Source organism: Peromyscus maniculatus, chromosome 9, assembly GCF_049852395.1.
Source record: "Peromyscus maniculatus bairdii isolate BWxNUB_F1_BW_parent chromosome 9, HU_Pman_BW_mat_3.1, whole genome shotgun sequence".
Taxonomy (NCBI): Eukaryota; Metazoa; Chordata; class Mammalia; order Rodentia; family Cricetidae; genus Peromyscus; species Peromyscus maniculatus.
Window position 1 is genome coordinate 113,406,347 of NC_134860.1, and position 21,379 is coordinate 113,427,725.

Sequence of the window (21,379 nt, forward strand, 5' to 3'; positions counted from 1 at the left end):
GGCGGAGGCCTGCTAAAGCGGGTATGCTGGAGTTCTCTCTCTGTCCTCTCTGTGGGTGGATGCCTGCTTCTCATCCTCCCAGCAGGCATTGTCATGGAATAAACAGTATTAACCTCTCTTGGAGACAGATGTTTTAACTTCCAGCTGCTCTCAGAAGCATTTCTCCTTGTTTCAGGGTCAGGGAGTTTCTGCCACAGTGCAGGGAGTTTTGTAGGATTCTTGAGCTAAGCATGCTTTAAAGCAAGGGAACCTATCGCTTGTTCCCAGTGTCAACTCAATAAACATGAACAGAATGTGAAAATTCACCAATGGAGTTTATATGACAGCTGGGATATGTTGAGACGCACTGTAATTTTCAAAGACTACATGTATATTATATAGCTAACAAAACACCCTATAAAATTCCCAAGGAAAGTGATTTTAAACATTCTAAACATTAAAATGGCAAGTATATGAATGGCACATATGTGATTTAGCTGTACTACAGGTATTTACATTTTATAAAATGTCATAAATATGTAATAAACATATAATATTTAAATGAAGAAATATGAATTTAAAAATTATTATTAAATAAATGATCACAGCTCCATAAGAATGGGAATGTTTTCTCTTTAGGTTACATTTATATCCTCCATTGTATCTGTGTCATATAAGTGTTAAGAGTCCTTCCAAATGGCTCAGACGATAAAGCACTTGCTGCCAACCTGACTAGGTGAGTTTGATTCCAAAGGTCCTACCTAGAGGAAGTGGAAACCCCTTCCCACCAGTTGTCTGGCCTCCACATGCACATCATAGTGCACTTGCTGCACTACTAAAATACATGATGAAGTGGAATTAAAAAGTAGAGGGTTTTTTTGTTTGTTTGTTTTTTGAGTAAGTGGTACTAAATTCCTTTCTAATGTCTGTTACCTTACAAGCAATGTCTTTAGTACCAGCCATGAGTTCCCTCCTGAGGAATGTGTCCTGAGTCCAATCAGACACCTGTTGGTTACCAAGGACCTATGGCTACCACTTATTGCACCTTTAAGGATGTCTTGCTACACTGGTCATTGCTGCCGATCTTAGCTGTTGCAGCTGGATAGGATTGTTTAATCGCATCCCTCCCAGAGCAGCTCGCATGTGTTTTTGGGTGCCATGCAAGCTAGATTGCAGGAAAGAGATTTTCCGGCCAGATCCATCTTGAATCATGCAATGTCTTTCCAGTGTAGAGATCAACAGATTGTGGGGCGCCCAGTGTGAGCAGCCGCACCTCTACCACAACTCCCACATCATGGGAGAGGGGCTTAAAAGACTGGAAAGAACCAGGCTGACAGGAAGCCTGCAGTGAAACGGTCTCTCCTAGAAGTGGCTGCCTAAGCAAGACTAAAGCAATGGCAATATCAATGCACTTATTAATGTGGAAGGGGACGTTTTTGTGGGGTCCCATTCCTAGGCAAAGGACTATAGGCAATTAATCATTGCTGGAAGAAAGAGAACTAGGCTCTCCATAGAAGAGTCCCCTTATATGTTGTCCATGTAGAGGACCAACTTGGAGACGATATACACACAAACAGCAGAAATGGACTCAGGAGACTGAATATGTGTGCCTAGGAGTGTGCGTACGTGTGTGCGCATGCGCACACACACACACACACACACACACACACACACAAATAATCAAAGGGAAAAAAAGCTATCAACTTGACAATGGCAGCTATGGGAGGGGTTGGAGGGAGATAAGCATGGGAAGTAATATGATTCTATTTCAATTAAAACATTAAAAATAAGTTCTAAAAAAATGGAAATAAAGAGAGAGAGATGCTTACACTAGAGTGAGCTGCCCATTAGGAGAGGATTATATGTCATATTTTTCATATAGTTGGTGATTTCAAGGTTGTTAAAAATTTGTTATTATGTTATCATGGAAAATGGGGGATTTTAGCCTGCTAGTTCCTGCAAATTGATGTTCCATGACCATTCCATCATTCACTCTGAATACTCCTACTTGATAACTGAATCTACATCAGTGTCATCTTTTGTGTTAATGGGATGGGAGGTGGACATCTTCTCTTCTATGTCATGTTTGATTTTTTTTTTTCCTGGATAGCCTAGGTTATTTCTTTTCTACTTAAAGATGTTGCTGATTTAAGAAGATCACTAAAACCAAGTAAGATGCCTGAAGGCAGAAATACTGTTCTTTGGAGAAGTTTCTTAGAAGCCTGCTGGCTATTAATGCTAAATTGGTGGAACAAATATGAGTGAGCCTATAGCCTAGAGAGATAATGGAGTCTTAAGTAATAAAAATAAAGCAATCATCAGCAATGAAGATCATTAAGCCTATAAATAAAATAATTTAAGTACAATTATATCACCAGGAACTTTTTTTTATATATGATTGTAAAAATTATTTTTAACAGAAAATAGTCACGTTTTGCTAACATGAGAAGCAGTGCATAAAATAATAGTGTAGACTATCCCTAAATTATAACTCTCTGATACTATATATAGAACTATCCAGTTGGTGTCTAGACAATGTAGAATTTAGTTACTTCTTTACATCTTTTCACAAACCAATTATATTCTCCTGATATATATATATATATATATATATATATATATATATATATATATATATATATATATTATCTCCTGATATATATATTCTCCTGATATATATAGATATATATATTATCATTGCAATATATGCACTATATTAGATAGATAGATAGGTAGATAGATGATAGATAGATAGATAGATAGATAGATAGATATACACACACACATAGTCTTTGATATGTTCACTTGTCCACCAGACTACAAGTATCTAACTGCTTTCAGTTTACAGATAAGGTAAAATAGTAAATGACAGGAAAGCATTCCTCCCCTCAAGAAAATTTTGTCCCAATAGGTGAATACATTCACATATAAAATATGTGTCTTGAGATAACTGTTAGTTAGCTTGATGATGAAAATAATGCAAGACCATATGTAAAGGTGTAGTTTTAAAACACACAGCTGCCTTAGCTGAAGTGATGGGGAATTCCGTGTGAAGAAGGAATGTTGGGCTAACAGATAAGGCACCAATATGTTCTATAGGAAAAGCACTTCAAGAAAATTAAATAGTTAAGGTTTGAAATATCCAGGAAGTTGATGTAGGGAAGCAAGATAATTCTATAGAAAATGGAGATAAGATTAAGTGAATTGTCTAAGCATAGGCAATGAAGGCCATGGTAAGAAGAATTATTGAGTAAGTAACAGGGGCATTTGAAGCACAGGTATAATAGGAAAATATCATAGACTTTAAACAAATTATTCTGAACTCTAGATTGGAAATGGATTGTAACCCATCGGAAAGGAGTAGGAGAAACCATGAAGCAGGCTGTCTCTGTGACCTAAATAAGAAATTCTGTAGCCCAAACTGGCGGTAGAGATAGAGGTAGTGAAACAGTAATTGCATTTCTGAACAGCTGACAGATTAGCTGTAGGGAATTTCATTAAAGGTGAAATCAAGCACATGAGCAAAGTGTTAGAAGGTGAACTGGGAATCCCCACGTTCATACATTGACGCAACAGCAGTCAAGGAGATGGTGCTTGAGGATGGAGACTATGGGCGATGACAGTCAACGACGGAATGAGAGGAACATACGATGCAGCTGAAAAGATGAAATTCAGAAGCTTGAAGGCACTGAGAGTGGGGATGCGATCCAGAGCAGAGGTGAAGACTGGGAACCTGTTCTGCATCACAAAGGAATGTAGAATGTTTGGGTACAGCCAGATACTTAAAAATTGGGTAGACAAAAAGAGAAAGTTATTTTATTCGATCTCTTTTGTGTCCTATGGATTTGAAGGTTAGGTCATCGTCTGAAAGTGGAACCGAGGGTCGCATCAATGATTTAGTAATTCTGTTGATGTGTAAGTGGGGGAATTATTGTGGATAATGTATTAAAATAGGAAATACTGAACTGGTGAAGAATATTGGGGATCTGGGTGGCCGAGAAAATGTAGTAGTTAGGGGTGTTAAATGAGTAAGTAAATAGATGATGCCGCAGATGTCAAGAACTGAGAGATCAAGTTGATAGGTGATTCTCACTATAAACCTTAGGTCTTAAATAATAAATACAGAAATAAAGATGAAGAAAACAGGAGATGAAAGGCAACAATAAATGAAACCTAAATAAGTGAAAGATTGCTAGATTATGCTAAAGAGAGAAAAGGTTGGTAATGTGTGTTCTTTTTAAATTTTAAAATTTTACGTCCATGGGTATTTTGCCTACAGGTATGTATGTGCACCACATGCATGCCGATACCTACAGAGTACAGCAGAGGGCATCAGATAGCATGGCATTGGAGCTACAGATTGGAGTATGCTTCCATTTAGATGCTGCCTGAGCATGACCTGGGTCTGGTCTTGATTGCTAAGCCATCTCTCTAAACCCCAAGGGCATGTGTTCTTAAGTTAGCAATGTTTGGAAAGAAGAGGGTAAGGGCATAATTTGAAGACAGCAATGGGTGACACTTGCTTCTTTTTAAAAATATTTTTTATTATTTAAAACAATTTTTACATTTAAAAATATTTTAATCTTATTATTGTATTATTCCCCTCCTCCAAGTCCTTCCAGATACTCCCCCCACCCACCGAACTTTAAGTTCTTTCTCAACAAACAAAAAAACAATACAACAACCCCCCAAAAAACACACAAAATAAAACCACATCCAAAAAGAAAAAGAAACAAACAAAAAAACTAACAACAATAATAAAACATCAAACTGTAACCAAATCAAATAAAAGCACACAAAAAATTGAGGAACCCATTATATGTTGATCAACTACTCCTGAACTCCAGGCCTATCCTGGACTGGTTGATATACCCAGTGTTAATCTGTTGGAAAAAGCTGAGTTTCTCTCTCTAGCAGGTATAAAGGACAGTTCAGGTGATAACATTCATCCTAGTAGCTAAGTATTCATTCATCATTCATTCATTCATTTAAAATATATATATCAAAATTAAATATAATAAGATAAAACAAAACCCATCACATTGAAGTTTGACAAGATAAACTGACAGAAGGTAAAGAGTCCAAGAAAAGGCACATGAAACAGAGCCCCTTTCTTTGCACACTCAGAATCCCCTAAGAACACTAAACTGGAAGCCATAGAACATATGCAGAGGACCTGGCGCAGACCTGTGCAGGCCCAGTGTGTGGTGCCTCAGTCCCTGTGACTTCATATGAATATCTCTTAATGTCCATCCTTCAAATCCCCATGCTACATGCATGAAGTTACCATGCATCAGCCAAAGCACAGATTGAAGGAGAGGGTGAAGCTCACAAATTAAAACAAATCTGAAAAGCTAAGATTGAAATGGAAAGCCATGTGCAATAGTTCTGCCTAGCAAAGGTGAAGATGAATATGAAATCTGATAAAAACCCAAATGGGTATACAGTCAGTGTGGTTCCCTGATTTTCTCCGTGGGGGTAGGAACTGATTATGTATTTTAAACACAACTTACAGATACCATCAACTGACATTTTATCATCTCAACACTGGCTACACAGAGACACAAATATGAAAGCTTAAGTAATGAACCAGGGAAGCAGTAGGGGCAGCTACAGAGGGATAGGTATGCTTGGCAACCACAGGAGTTCCTCTCTCAGACTCTGCATGGATCAAGATGGGATGCCTGACTTCACTTCAGAAAAGAATTTCAGGACAAGTAAGTGCGAAGCAGAACTGGAGTTTATTAGTAAGAAATATTAACGAATATTTTAACATAGGCACTAATAGGAGAGAATGTCCCTTAAGAAAAGTGTAAGACATATACTTACATGTTGGTGTGGCCTTCTCCAGAAAGAATAATGCTTAAGCATCTTAGTGGGAACCATGTACATGATTTTGGTGGCTCCCAAGTTATACCTCAAAACGTTTCTACAGACTTGTTTTTCCTTTTAAAATTTTCTTTTTTCTTTCTTTCTATTTTTTGGTTGTTGTTAAATGGGTTTTTAGAGTGGCTTCAGGCGTGACATGGACAAGATTGAACTCTTAGATAGCATAAAACCATGGGTCACAAGTGTTACTCAAGGGGGTGAAAATATGATTTTTCCTGTAATGAGGCTTCATGTAAGATATTTATAAAATAGTAGGTTTACAGCTGGGAAAGGCCATATATGGCTAAGCTTTTAGGCATGACTCATTGTTATTTTAACATTGTTTTTTGCAGTTTCTCTGTATTAAAGGAATATTGTCACTGTATAGGCAACCTTCATAGAAATGTAAATTGTGTTGAAATTCCTGCTTCTTGGGTGGAAAGAATCTGTAGATAGACTCTGGAATTTGGGCTCCTCTCCCTTCACATGTCCCTTTAATTCTTCTTGTTTTCCTTCCTGCCGCAGAAATGATCCTAAACCCTGCTGATATTATCAATGAAGATCAGACTAGCATTAGCATGCTACACAAGCAGTCTTTCCTAAAAATCCTGCTATGCAGTATATTTTAGCAAATCTGAAGAAGGGTGCATTACAACATGCTAATGATAAGAAATGTATGTGTGTTGGGGGTTGATTATATGGTTTTGCTACCTGTAACACAAGAAATTTGATATAAGAAAGCAGTGGGTATGCATGAAACTGGAACAACTATGGTAAGGTTTGATGTTTGATTGCTACTTAATTATTTAGATCTACTATTCCTATCTGGAAAATTAGAATTTTGAGATCTCTGTTGTAGCATTGTGGTGTAAATTAAAACACAATGTAGGAAAAACATCTTGTCACATAGCTAACATGTAGAAAATCCTAAATAATTAAGTAGAGTGGATTGTACTCTATTATTTCCTGATAGAGGCTAAACTTACAGAAATAAGTGCATAAATGTTGAAGCTAAAATCCCTTTTTTATTCTTCACTGTCCAAATTGTGGTTTTCTTCTCCTAATGTATCCTAAAATGGAACTGAGCCAGATTTTTCCTCCAAAATAAATTCCATGCTTGGTTAAAATTCAGTTCTATCTTTAAATACAATCTCGTATTCATGAAGGTGCAAAAGCTTCCTATGAGTGAACTGTGTATTTTCAGCACAAGAGATACAGAAACACCATAAATCAAGCAATGGGCAGATAGGCAGAAGAATCACTAGGTCCTATGAGGAATAAAGAATGGATGGGGCATGGAACATGTTAGAAATACACTAGCAAAAGCAAAATTTTTCTCAAGTGTTCTGAAGGACAGTTGATATTTGGAACAGATTGCAGGTGAGCAAAATAAAAACGGTCACATCTGGAGGAATCTTTAAAGACTAACACAGCTGTGGGCAAATGACTAGATTAATTCTAATAAAACAAATTAATTCATGATTTCAATAGGTTATGAGTCTCGAGAAACAATTAATAATTTACATAAAAGGAATTCGTTTAATGAATATATTTATATTTCAATAAATAGTCAGGATGGCGGTAGTCCTGTGTTTAAATCAATAATATATCTCAACTCTCTTTAGCATGATAAATAAGGACATTCATTTTTAAACCTCTGTAGTGGATTTCCCCTAATCCATATCCTACTTGGTAGTTAGACTAAAGAAAAACAACTGGCCAAATCCAGTGTGACACAGCTGCCAATCACTGCAGCTGCTGATCATTGCATAACAAAACAATGTCTTAAAGGTTCTGGCATACAACAATAATTCCTTTATTTTGCTCAAGAGTTTTCTGAACCAGTTTCTGCTTATGGGATTTGAGATGTGACATTCTACGTTTGAAATCTGAGATGGGAGTACTTAAAAGCTGAAGATTCGGTGATGGTGGGAGATATGTTTACCAGTAGTCACAGGACAATTCCCCGTGATGCTCTGCTCCTCCATAGGTTAGTACCTCAGATATGTGAGGGTAAGTCTGAATCACATTCTAGGACCTCAACAAAGAAATCACAAAATATTGTTTAAACAGTATTTCAGTCCAATGCAAATTCAAGATGGTGGGCATAGAACCTTCTATGATTGGCAATATTGCATACCATAGTAAGAAGCGCATGAGGCCATTTGTTAAAATATATTTTGTTAAACAGGATGCTGGATACTATGAATTTTGCTGAGGCATGTTGTGGGAATTATTTTAAATAGATTAGTATATGCAGTTTTCAATTGTCTGTTCTCTTTCATCGTTTAATGTAGTGGGGGTTTAGTAGAAATGGACCAATTTTTAGAAATTTATGTATTTTTATACCAACCACAGTGTTCCCTCCCTCCTCTCCTCTCAGCCTCCTCTCTGCCCCCATCCTCTCCTCCCCTCATTCTGTTCAGAAAATGGCTGTCCTCCCATAAATATCAACAAAATATGGCATATCAAGTTGCAGTAAAACTGAGTTCCTTCCCTTGTATTAAGGCTGACAAGGCAACCCAATATTAGGAATAGGGTCTCAAAAGCCAGCAAAAGAGCCAAAGGCAGTCTCTGCTCCCACCATTTGGAGTCCTACAAGAAGACCAAGCTACACAACTGTAACATATATGCAAAGAGCCTAGGTCAGTCCCATCCAGACTCCCTGGTTATTGGTTCAATCTCTGTGAGCCTCTATGAGCCCAGGTTAATTGATTCTGTGGGTTTTCTTATGGTGTCCTTGACCCCTATAGCTCCTACAATCCTTCCTCCCCTTCTTCCCCAGGATTCCCCAAGTTCCACCTAATGTTTGACTGTGGGTCTCTGCATCTGTTTCCATCAGTTGCTGGATGAAGCATCTCTGAGAACAATTGGTCTAGGCACCAATCTATGAGTATAGCAGAATACTGTTAGGCATCATTAAATTGACTTTTTTTTCTTCAGTCATGTCTGGTTCTATCCTAGGTCTCTGGGCCATTCAGCCTCTGTGTCCTGATACTCCAGGCAGTGTCAGGGGTGGGCTAACTCTCCTGTAATGGCTCTGATGCTGGATCAGTCACTGGTCAGACACCCCTACAATCTCTGAGCCACCGTTACCTCAACACATCACACAGGCAGAACAGACTGTAGGTCAATGGTTTTTGGCTGGGTTGTGTCCTAATCCTTCCACTGGAAGTTTTGCCTGGTCACAGATGGCCAGTTCAGGATATGTGTACCCTCTATTGCTAGGAGTCATGGAGAAATGGATCATCTTTTTTATTTCATTGTTTTAATTAAAATATAATTCCATCATTCCCTTTCTTTTCCTAGCTCCAAGCCCTCCTTTGCACCCCAACTTGCTCCCTCCCAAATTTATGACCTCCTTTTCTTTAATTGTTATTGTTATTCTTGCACACACACACACACACACACACACACACACACACACACTCACACATACATAAATGCAACTTGTCAGTCTGTTTAAAGTTACTTGTATGTTTATGATTTCAGGGTTGGCCAGCTGGTATTAGTTAACCAATCAGAAGACTCATCCTTGAGGAAGAGCATTTCTCCTCCCCTCAGCATTCCTGTTGCCTATAGTTCTTTGCCTTGGGGTGAAGCCACACAGGATTTCCTACTTGCATGTTAACATTGATGTCACACTTGTTTAAGTTTTGTTTAGGCAGCCATATTGTTGAAGTATCATAGGGGAACTTTACCTGTCATTTCTTTGAGGAATTATCTCACTGTAGACTTCATGGTCATCTGGTTCCTATAGTCTTTCTGCCCATTTTCCTTGATGTTCCTTGATCCTTAGTTTCAAGAGTTGTGTTGTAGATGTTCCATTGGTGCTGGGTACCCACAATCAGTTGTTCTCTGCAATTAGACCTGTTTTGGTTTTCTATAGGAGTCTCCATCTGTTGCAAAGAGGGTTTATTTGAAGAGGGATCAGAGATACACTTATTTCTTAAGTGCTTTGTTTATTATAACTAACTTGTTTACTGCTCAGTAAGATAAATCTTATTTATATGAGTAGACATATGACTGAGGAATGATCCCAGCCTCTTACACGTGTCAAGCATTCTGTTATGGAACTGTGACATCGTCTGTTCTTTTACTTTATATCATTAGACATTCTGTCACCAAGTTGCCACAGCTAGCCTTGAATTCACTCTGTAGTCCAGAGACACTGAGCTATCAAACTACCTCAGTCTCTTAAAAATCTGGCAATACAGGTCTGTTCCTCCATGCCTAAGTAAGATAAACTCTTGGAATGTTTATTTTTATTTTTATTTATTCTTGTCTCATACAATAAATCCTGACTGTAGCATCTCCTTTCTCTTCTCTTCTCAGCCCTACCCCCACCTTCCTTTTCCTCTAGATCCACTGCTCCTCTGTTTCCCTTTAGAGGAAGAGATGGAATATGAATTTTAATAGAAAGGTTTGAGCAATGAATTTCGACACATCTTCCTGACTCCCTTATGAGTTACTAGATTGTCCTTATTCTGCCATTTTTGTATAGTTTTTCAGATTAGAAATTTATAAGGTGGCCATTATTTCTCATGTATTTAAAAATTAAAATGTTATGAGAAATATTTTATAGGATATGGTGATTTAAATTAGATTTTTTAAATTCAAAGAGGTTTTCTCATTGCCCTATGGCAATCAAGATTACCTAGTTGTGGTGATATTTGATTTGTGCTCTAATAAATAAAGCTTGCCTGGAGATCAGAGAAAAAAGCCAGTCACTATATTAAACATAGAGATCAGGCAGGGGTAGCACACTCCTTCAATCCTAGTATTCGGGAGGCAGAGATTCATCTGGATGTCTGTGAGTTCAGGGCCATACTGGGAACAGAGCAAGGCATGGTGGTACATGCCTTAATCCCAGCACTAGTTAATTATAGAGGTCTGTAGGTCTGTAGAGAAAGGCAGGAATTGATAGAGCTGGGCAGAGAGAGATGGCAGGGCACAGAAAGGTATATAGGCATGAGTATACAGGAAGTAGCTCTTTAGGGCTGAGAATTTCCTAGAGGTAAGCCTGGCTCATTCTGTTCGTCTAATCTCTCAGCTTAACCCCAATATCTGGCTCCAGGTTTTCTATTAATAAGAACTTTTTAGGTTCATATTTTATCTACTCATTTGTGAGAAAATACAGGTAGTATCAAAATAATTTAAGGACACACTGGCTTTCTAACCCAAGTTTTACTCAAAACCCAAGTATAATTTAACATCCTCAGGGAGCACACACATCTTATCAATGAGGAAAGGTCTTCCCAGTAAGGCTGAAATGTTCTAATAGATTAACCTGACAATTTAGCATCAGAGGCAAATTTAAGACTAGGATCTTCTGATTTCTCTTTCAAGTAAGCCAGACTTCAACATCTGTACCATATTATATGATATATGACCTTGAAATTTCAGCTACCCTTGAAGAAATCTTTTCTAATTCTCTTTCTTTTGCCACCTTGATGGTATATTTTTCTCAATCTGATAAAATTATAGCAGGAAGGTTACATATGCATATATGCATAAACTAACATTGCATATTCAATAACCTGATAGTCAATAGAAAATTGTTTTAACATGCAATTAAGATTTCACTTAACCCAAATCAGACTTTAGTAAAAAAAAAAAAAGTTAGGTTTTAAAATAAAGTGTTATTGAATTTCCGGTTAATGGAAGTCAGTTATATTTGATATGTGTTCATAATATATAGTGAAGAGCTTCATAAGTTTTCACTCAACTTTGTGGGATCTGTTGTCAGCTTTTCCTTTCTTCTATAATTTTATTAATTTGTATCTTTTTCTGTTAGCTTGGCTGAAGTTTTGTGAATGTCATTTAGCATTTGGAAGAACCAACTCTTTGTTTCACTAATATTTTGTGGATTTTTTTTGTGCATTTTATTAATTTCATCCATGATCTTTAACTTTTTTCTGTCTGCTTTTTCAGTTACTTTTAGTAAAATTACAAGAATTTGATTACTACAAACTATGAGAAAGCACAATGGCAATGTGTCTACTAAGAGGATGAATGGAAGTACATCCTCACTGGTTGATAAAGACAAATACAGACTACATTTTAAAAGAATAAAATGGAGGGGAAAGTGGAATTTAGTTTATGGAAATCACCACACATAGTGAAAACATACCCAATTTGACTTAAATATGCATCAAACATACAGTATTTTACCAGAATAAAATCTGTGAATAAGCTGGGTGGTGGAGACACATGCCTTTAGTTCCAGAACATGGGAAGCAGACGCAGAAGGGCCTCTGAATCTCTGTGAATTCAGGGCCAGCCTGGTCTACAGGGTGAGTTCCAAGACAGCTAGGGCTATTACACAGAGAAACCTTGTCTTGAAAAACAAAACAAAATAAAAACAAAACAGAAATCTGTGAATAGGAACAGAATAAATGGCCCATTGAGCTAGAATTTATCAGGAGAGATGTCAGTATCCTTAGGATTCTATATGGATCTGGGGAGAGAGCAACCATTTCAGGTCAAAAAAGTTAATATAACTCTAGAAGGGAACAGAGCTGCCTGGAGACTGACTTGTGTAACAAAGCTATAAACTACTTTCCTCCTTAATCCTCACTGGGCTCTGGGAAATGGCTGGATAAGAAGGGTGCTGCAGTCAGTACACATGGGTCCAGTTCTAAAGATGACAACTGGGGTCAAATAGTAATTAAATGGGCTTGAGAGAATCAGAACCACACACATGGCTGTGTGAAGTATTTAAATTTAGGGTGTATTATTTAAGAAGAAGAAAACCAATAGTCTTTGAGTCACAAAATAAATACAACATTTGGTTGGTAGGAGTACATAGAGTGAAGTGAAATCTTCTCAAGACAAATAAAGAAAATTAAAAATACCTGACTGAAATGATTGCTGAAGGCAATGTTAAAATCAAAATAAGTATATTTATGTAGGATTGTTACATGCAAAATACTGGCTATCTGTGGAAAGGCAGAAGATGACCCTTCATAAAAACTTAAATGCCAATTTCTAACATTTTCAGTTAGCTCATTTCATTCTTTCTTGCTCTTAACATATTTAGATAGATATGCTGACATTATGCATATATTGCAAACTTGAGTGGATATGAGAATATTATGTAGATTCTCTCCACAGGGCATTTAAAGAAAAAAAATCTACAACCATCTAATTCAAAGAAGAATGTGTCTTGAAGCCTGATATGCACAGCAAATCCAAGATGCATGGTATTCAGACCTCTGCAGTCATCCAGAAATCAGACACCAGTTATTTGTAGAAATCATTTTTCAAGCATATGTCAAGGATGCTTGTACTTGGTAATAGCATCTGTGCATAGATTTTTCAATACGAGTCAATACAAATGGTGTTAAGAGAAAATGATATTAAAATTCTTCCTACATATTTTAAGGAAAATTCTACCATTTAGCAACACTGGTGTCTTCAGGGTGTTTGTTACAGTCAATGAAGATTCTCAGGGCTATTTTAAGAAAATTCTAGAAACCAAGTGTATGAAGGCCATGATACTTTCAAATCTTCATATCCTTGGAGTTTTACTCCTTTTAGAGTAGAGAGATAGACTTGATATATCAGGATAAAATTTATTCTCATACTAGGTTGTGATTGTTCTAGAACTAATAGCTATTTGTATCAGTAATAAAAACCATGATTTGTATTATATAAAAGTAACACATAAAGTAAGCATCAGATAAGTAAGAAAGCATCATGAATAAAACATAATTGGTCCTTTAGAAGAAAACTGGAAAAGGGAAAAAGTAAGTTGTGAATTGATGGAGTCAGCTATGCCTCTATAGATGATCGCAAGATGATTCTAAACATTTTCCCCAGCCTTACCACTATATCTATTGATGTTTGTAAAAAGCAATTCATGAACTCCTAGCAGTTGTATGAAGCATCTTAAAAATGAGTAACAATATTTTTAAATAATTCTGTGGCTTCTATATTTCAAGTCATAACGAAAGTGACAAATGTGATAAGTGACAGTATATTGTATTAACTAGATACCAAGTAGCAGATTATAGGATGTTACAGTAATGTAAAATAAAAATATCAGTCAAAACCAAAGAATGTCCCATATTCTTCATGTCTTGCAACATCAAATATTAAGCTAATATTGAATTATTTAAATCAAAATGATCATATACAAATTGTTGTTACCTTAAGTAAATAGTAACATTGTATGTATATCAAAGAATTGCATTAAGCCATATTCTCATGTTATTTACTATTAATATTGTTTGACTTGTATCCCTGTTTTCTAACCCATATACTCAAGGTCATATAAAAATTTCTTGGATAAAAAGCGGTTGTGAATAGAAAATAGATTAAGAAGCTAGGATCTGTCAGGATACATCGATTAGAATGTGGGGGAAAGCAGCAGGACTGGAGTTTCTGAGGAATCTTGAATGTTCCCCGATTGGAATTTGAATGGATACTACATTTGAAATTGTATTTTTTTTTATAATCTGTACGTATTTAAGGAAGAAATGAGTACATACTTGGTATTGTTCAGAATAGGGATATTGGTGTATGAAGTGTTTCATGGCATAGGTTTTATACTAAAGAAAAATCTCAAAAACAAATAATTGCCTAAGAATAGGAGGGAATGTAAATCTATCTGTTCAACAGTATTTGCTGAGGGCCTCTTTATGTCTGCCATTATTGAAGTCCTAGAAGCATACATGAAGGATTCAATGTGTATTCTCTGTAGAGCAGATGAACCTCAAACTCACAGAGATTTGCCTGCCTCTGCCCACTAAGTGCTAGGATTAAAATCATGTACCACCACCATCTGTCAGTGTGCATTCTCAATTTGATCAGACTACTCAAATCACAGATAGCTCCATCTTTAGATGCTGTGGATCAGAGGGCAGAAGTTTTAAAAAATAACCATAATGTATACCAATTTAATACTGGTAGCTATGGGAGTTGGTATTGTTTAGGGAAGACCTACATAAATATGCAAGATATAATAGGGCCACCTTGAAAGTAGACAGAGAGAAGAGTTGGAAATTCTAAAGTCTAAGAAACTCTAAAACTAAAGACTATATAGAGGAAGAATGAAGCCATTGAAAGACAACAGACCTCACACTGAACATTTTGCTCTGAGACAATGGTGAGTGGTTCAAAGATGAAACAAGAAAATACAGAGCTTCTTAAATATATTTATAAATTATGAAGGCACAAAGGATCTTAGCAGGTGATAAGTCAGGTGTTTTGTGTTCCATACATAGTCATTTTGATGAAGGAATGCAAGATTTAATGGAACTTGAGGTGGGAGTCTGTGTCTTAGAAATTCACAGTTTCCAGACTATCTGATGATTTCAAGCATCAGGCTATAGTGCTGGTATTTAGATACAGAAAAAATACATGCATTTCCAGATAGACAAAGTATAAGATATACATAGGATGTATAAAAATCTGAGCTATAGATAGAAAGAGAAGAAACTAAAGAATAATGATTATAGTACATTTTTGTGACAGAGGCATAATATTTGTGAGAAATTGGTCTGTTTTAAAATTATTCTTATTATCAAGAAATTGGAAAAATACTTCAACACATAATGCTGAGTGCAATATGTGATAAAACTCAATGGGATGGTCTAAATGATTTATAATGTAATTGTCATGCAAAAGTGAAGTCATATGCTTTTGAAAGTTAAGTCATAGATTATTCTGCCACGGATAAGAAATTCCACATATCATTGCTCTCACCTTTTAAATATGGCATTAAATGTAAAGATTCTTACAGCTTGACAAATGACCTCTGATTTCTGGAATAAAAGGCCACCTTACAAGCCTGTACTAAGTGAGCATATATTTAAGGGTGCTAATGAAATTTCAGTGTAATTAGTCATGTAACTATGTATCTAAATGAAATTTTTCTAAATGTAAGTATTTGAGGATGCTCCTTAGGTATCCTTGTGGTTTGTCATAGATCTTGAGTGTTAGCTCTCCATCCCCATATTTCCATCTTTACCCTCTAAATTTCCATTCCCCATGACACTTTACACTTCACTTTTCTTTTTTCATCATTCCCCTTTTATCTTCATACCACCAAGATTCTGACCCTACTTCCCAACCACCTCCAGGGCCCCTTGCTAAGTTCGTGATTGCTAAGCCTATTCCAAGGCAAAACACGCACATAAAGATTCTAAGCTAGCATCCATGCATGAGAGAGAACCTGTGGCACTTCTTTTCCAGGGTCTGGGTTTCATCATTCAGAAATATTGTTTCTATCTTCACACACTTACCTCTGATTTTTGTAAGTTCATTTTTCTTTCCAGCTACAAATATACTTTTCAATGCCAAAGTGCCAGAAATCTGAAGGATTTCTCCGGGCTTATCAGTACATTACAAAGCAGCTAACTGATCCAAGCCCTGGTAAAATGATATGAGTAGTACTGTCTAAATCAACAGTCTATAGCTATATAAATGTGTGTATGCATGCAACTTACACATATACACATTAAATTAAAATTTAGCATGAACATATGAGAGAAAACACACAGTGTTAACTTTTATCAGTCATATTTTGCTCAACATAAAGATTTATATACCATATATATATATATATATATATATATATATATATATATCTTATTTTCTGTATTAATTCATCTGTTGACAGACATCTAGACCAGTTCCATTCCTTATCTGTGTAAGTAGTGCAGCAATAAATATGAATGTGCAAGTGTCTATAGTAGGACTTAGCATGTCTGAGTATACCCAGAAGTAATACAGCTAGTTCTAATTTTACCGATATTTGTAGCAATGGGATCGGTTTCACTGGCAGTAAATTGGGGTTACTCCTTCCCCACATGTTTAAGCATTTGTTGTGACAAAACTGTATATTTTTTAATGTCTTAGTGTCCACTCTGGCAGTGCACTCTTTATTATGATAGAGGTTTTGTCTCTTGCATACATTATACCAAATCTCACACCTGCCATGAATGACATTAAATTATTTTGATAGTTTCTTTGTTGAGACCTTGAATTAATATACTAAATGTTGTATTAGTGGTTTATACTGTATACATATATGTGAAATATATATGTCCGATATATAATAAATCTTGAAAGGGAGAGTGGAGATGGAGCATAAGTGCAGGGGAAGAAATAACCCAAAAGGAGAAGGTCCAGAGAGACAGGGAGGAGAGTGAGGCTGAGCAAAAATGTGTGCAAACGACTTAGTGAGACTGATTGTCTTTATTGTAACTTTACAAAATGTTTAAAACTAGAAAGCGTGTAATTATAGCTTTTGATACAAGTCTCTACTCAGTTTGCTTAAGTTTTTAATTAATAATTGTGTTCTTTGACAGCTTCACACATGTATGTAATGCATTCTGATTATTTCCTCCCCTTGCCTCTGTTCACCCCTCGCTGTTCTCCTCGCTGTTTGCTCCCCAAACTCTTTCCCAAATTTGTGATTTCCCATCTGTTTTGTGACCCACTGAGTTCAGCCACTTGTGCCTGGGTGACCACGGGTTTAGAAGTGGCCATTGGAACCTGTAGGCTCACCATAACTGGAGACGAACTGAAGACAATGAACTCTTCTCACAGAATCAGCCAGTAGCCAGTAGTTTCACCAAGGCCTAAAGTACCTTTCCCACATCCATGGCTGGCTCTTAGTAGGACTGGTCTGATGCCACCCCCTTCAGTAATTCCAGTTGTTGTGAGTTCATGGTTACAGTGTGCTGGTGTGCCCAGAAAATGACATTCCATATTCTGTTTTCCTATCTTCTGTCTCCTATTTTCTTTCTATACTTTCTTCTGTGATTTTTTTTTTTTAGCTTTAGAAGTCATGGTTTAAATGTCTTGGTTAGAGTAGAGCCCACAGCATCACTGATTTCTATCACCTTGGATAGACATGTGTCTCTGCATTAGCTGCTATTCATCACAAGGGGATTCCTCTAATTAAGGCGGAGAGTAGTATCTGTCTGTTGGGTATAAGCAAATATTTAGAAGGCAGTCTGATCGTATGCCCATTCAGATAAGCAATGGTAGTAGGTTCCCTGCAGGACCTATTGTTTCCCCAGCAAAGGAAATGTCAGTAGAGACTGTTCTGAGCTTTGAACTTGCATGTGTTCACTATAGAATTAGCAGAATTTAGGAGCTTGTTGTGTGACAAAATTTTTCCTGGAAAGATAGAACATACATATCTACTCACCATAGATAGGGAAACCACAAACCAAAGTATGGATACCACCAAAGTCCTATTTGGTTATTAAATGAGTCTTATTGGGGAGTGTCCTTTTCCACTGACTCTGGTCTACATCTCTTCCAGGCAGCTTGGCTGGTTTCTGTGTTTTCTAGGAAGCTCTCTGAGTCTCCTTTGTAGCTTTTCTCCTCTGACAGTCTTCTTGACAGCTCAACTGTCTCTCATCTGAGAGGGTCTCATCTTTTGTTGCTTACTCTGACAGGGCAGAGCCTAGTGAATCTGGTCAGTTCTAGGGATTTCCTGAAGCAATTTTGAATTGTTTACCTTCTTATTTAAGGGGCATTCCTGCAGGATGAGGTGTTCCAATCTCAGAGGAATCTGTTAACCCAACAAAGCTGCTGTAAAATTAGCAAGAAAAAGTATAAGAGGAGATGGAATACATATTAAATTATTTCTTATAAATAATTTATTATTTACTTAGGGCAAGTATATTTCTATGTTATGCCAAATATTTTCTGAGGTAAAGCCCCTCTTGGAATAATGCCATACATCTGAATTAATAGTGTCAATAGAGAGGACAGGATTCAGGAGAAGATAGTAAAACTTATACTACCTTTAACCAGAGACAAATATGAGATGATCCTAACAAAAATATTCAGTTGAAAATAGAAAATTTCCATTTGGGAGATTAAAACAAGAATTAATATTGGGATATATCATAACTCAAAGAGAAATTGATAGAAAAAGTAATTCTACAAAATTTTAGATCTCAGATACAAGGTGTGTGTGTGTGTGTGTGTGTGTGTGTGTGTGTGTGTGTGTGTGTGTGTGTGAAGGAGTTAGGGAGTGTCCACCTGTGAATATAAATACAGAAACACTTAGGGTAGAGCTTTAACAAACCCTGACTATTAAAGAAAACTTGGCAAAGTCATTTTTTAAATCATATTCATATAATCTGAACTACACAAACAGTCTTAGAAAGGCTGGTATAAAGTACAGCTAGCAAGATAGACTAGTGGGTAAAGGGATCTGTTGTCAAGCCTGTCTCCTGACACCAATCTCCAGCATCCACCTGGTGGAAGGAGAGAATCAACTCCAGTACATTGTCCTCTGGCTATCTCTTACCTTCTGTGTCCTGTGTGCAACCACACACACACACACACACACACACACACACACACACACACACTTTGTATTTATATATAATAAAGTACATTAAATATCATTAAATGACATGTCCAATTGCTGAGCAAATGAAACAATACTAAGGCACTGACCTTTGCTTAATTCTGGAAATGGGTTCCATGGACTTCTTTCACCCTGTCTGTGACTCAGCCACAACTGCTGTACTTTTCACCTCTATGATGTATGCTTCTACTTACCTTATATAAACTGCCATCCCAGCTGGACTCCCATTCAGAGGCAGCCATTCTGTGTCTTGACTTAATAAATCTCTCAAGTGAGACCTTGAATGCTGTGACTCTGTGGTAACTCTCATGATCCCAAAAGGCCTGGATACCCTTTCACCAATTGCATTAGATACAATAAAAGACAAGTTATAATTTTATATATAAAGTAGAAACATATTACATTTCCACATATTTTAATTTTGGAAAATAAGTAAATAAGACCTAACATTTGAGACCATGATTATATGAGGCTTGTTTTTCTTTGCATCAAGTCACATTGCAAACTTAACATAATTCATGAGGAAGACAGTGATAAACCTGGCATAGACATCTGTATCCCAGGTTCTCTAATTACTTGTTAGTGAGAAGCAAGAAAAGAAGACCAAAAACTAGATTTCAACACGGTAAAGCATATTACAATGTCAGTGTTCTTTCATCCTGTGGCACTAGTATACAATGTCTCAGCTGTCCAATGCCAGCATAATCTTCTCACTTCATTCCAGCCTGAATTCAAATTAGTATGATGAGCTCTCATCCATCTCTTACTTCCCAGAGTCTATGAGATGGAAAGCATCTACTCTAAAAATATAAAACTTCCTGCAAATGCAATTTTACATTAGAATTTTGAAAATGAATGTAAAACTCAAAGAATATTCCAATAGCTGCACAAATAATATACCCTCTAATGGGAAATCATTTTAAAATGCTATTCCTACTGTTGCAGGATATTTGATTGCATTGTGAAACCTAAGAAAGTGTTAATAAAATCAACCTTCGGTCAGGAGATGGAGCCAGCATCTAGTTGACAGAATTAGCCATAGGGAGTACAGAGGAGCCAGAAAGACAGACAGAGATGCACAGGAAGGAGTAAGGAGGAACTTGGAGTTTGGCAGTCTTTTTTTGGTTTTGGTTGGGGGGGGTTGCTGGAGAGATTGCTCTCTTGCAGGTTCTCTGGCCAAAAAGGAAGGTCACCTGGTTGTTTCTTAGCCTCTCTGAGCTACCAGGTTTTTACCCCAGCATCTGTCTCCACAGTCATTATTTGTAAATAGAATGGTAGAAACTTAGTTAAAACTATGCTTGGCAGCAGCAGCAGAGCAGGTGCCCATGGGACCGAAAATCTGGCCAAGCTGTGGCCTGAGCAGTCTGGTGCTTACTGTGCAGCCGGGGTCACAGATTGTAGTTAAAATATCAGTAGATTCAGGTGCAGCCACTAAGCCAGCAGAAAACAACACCTACTAACACCATCATGGCATTATACAGTACTCTCATCTGATAGCATGTAGGTATCTTCTATACAGTCTTAACAGAAATTAATAAAATACGTTGACACAATAAAAGAGCTCAGTTGACCAAAATGCCCCAGGACACAGCATAACTCATGCCCTGTGTGAACTAGAGGAATAACAAGTGAATTGAATTGAGAGAAAGTGAAATATAAACTAGTTTAAGTTTTATAATTGCTTATGAAACAGGAGTTCCTAGCTAAAGGAAGTTTTTTATGATCCTAAAATATTCTGACAGAAATTACAAAATGCAGTGATAATGAAATCAAACTGTCTTTAACTCCTTAATCTCTCTTTAAAAAATAATGTGTGCTTGTCTTTGAGAGAACTTGAAACCCAACGCCATAAAAAAGAAAGAGGACTGTAATATTACAGTCCCTTGCTACCCCTGGTCCTTTGTAATTTCATATGACAATTGAAAATGAGACAGTTCATATAAAATTACCAGTTACTTGCTCCCAAAATATGATTATTTATGCTACAAAATCCTGTTAACAACCAAAATCTCTGTTATCATATAAATAGCATTCAACCTGTCAGATTTTATCCATCTGGCTTCCCGGTAGTTACAAACATCAATTTCAGAATCAAGGCTACAAGAAAACCCTCTACCTAATCTCTTGATATCCAGATCAACCAAGGTTAAACATACATCTATGTTTAAAATTCAAATATATTTCTCC

General features: G+C 36.7%; 1 protein-coding gene across 1 annotated transcript in view; it reads left to right on the top strand.

Annotated features, from left to right (window-relative positions):
- Window positions 1-21,379, top strand: part of Gpc5 (glypican 5) — a 1,351,527-nt gene that overhangs the window by 937,210 nt on the left and 392,938 nt on the right. The window lies entirely within an intron of this gene.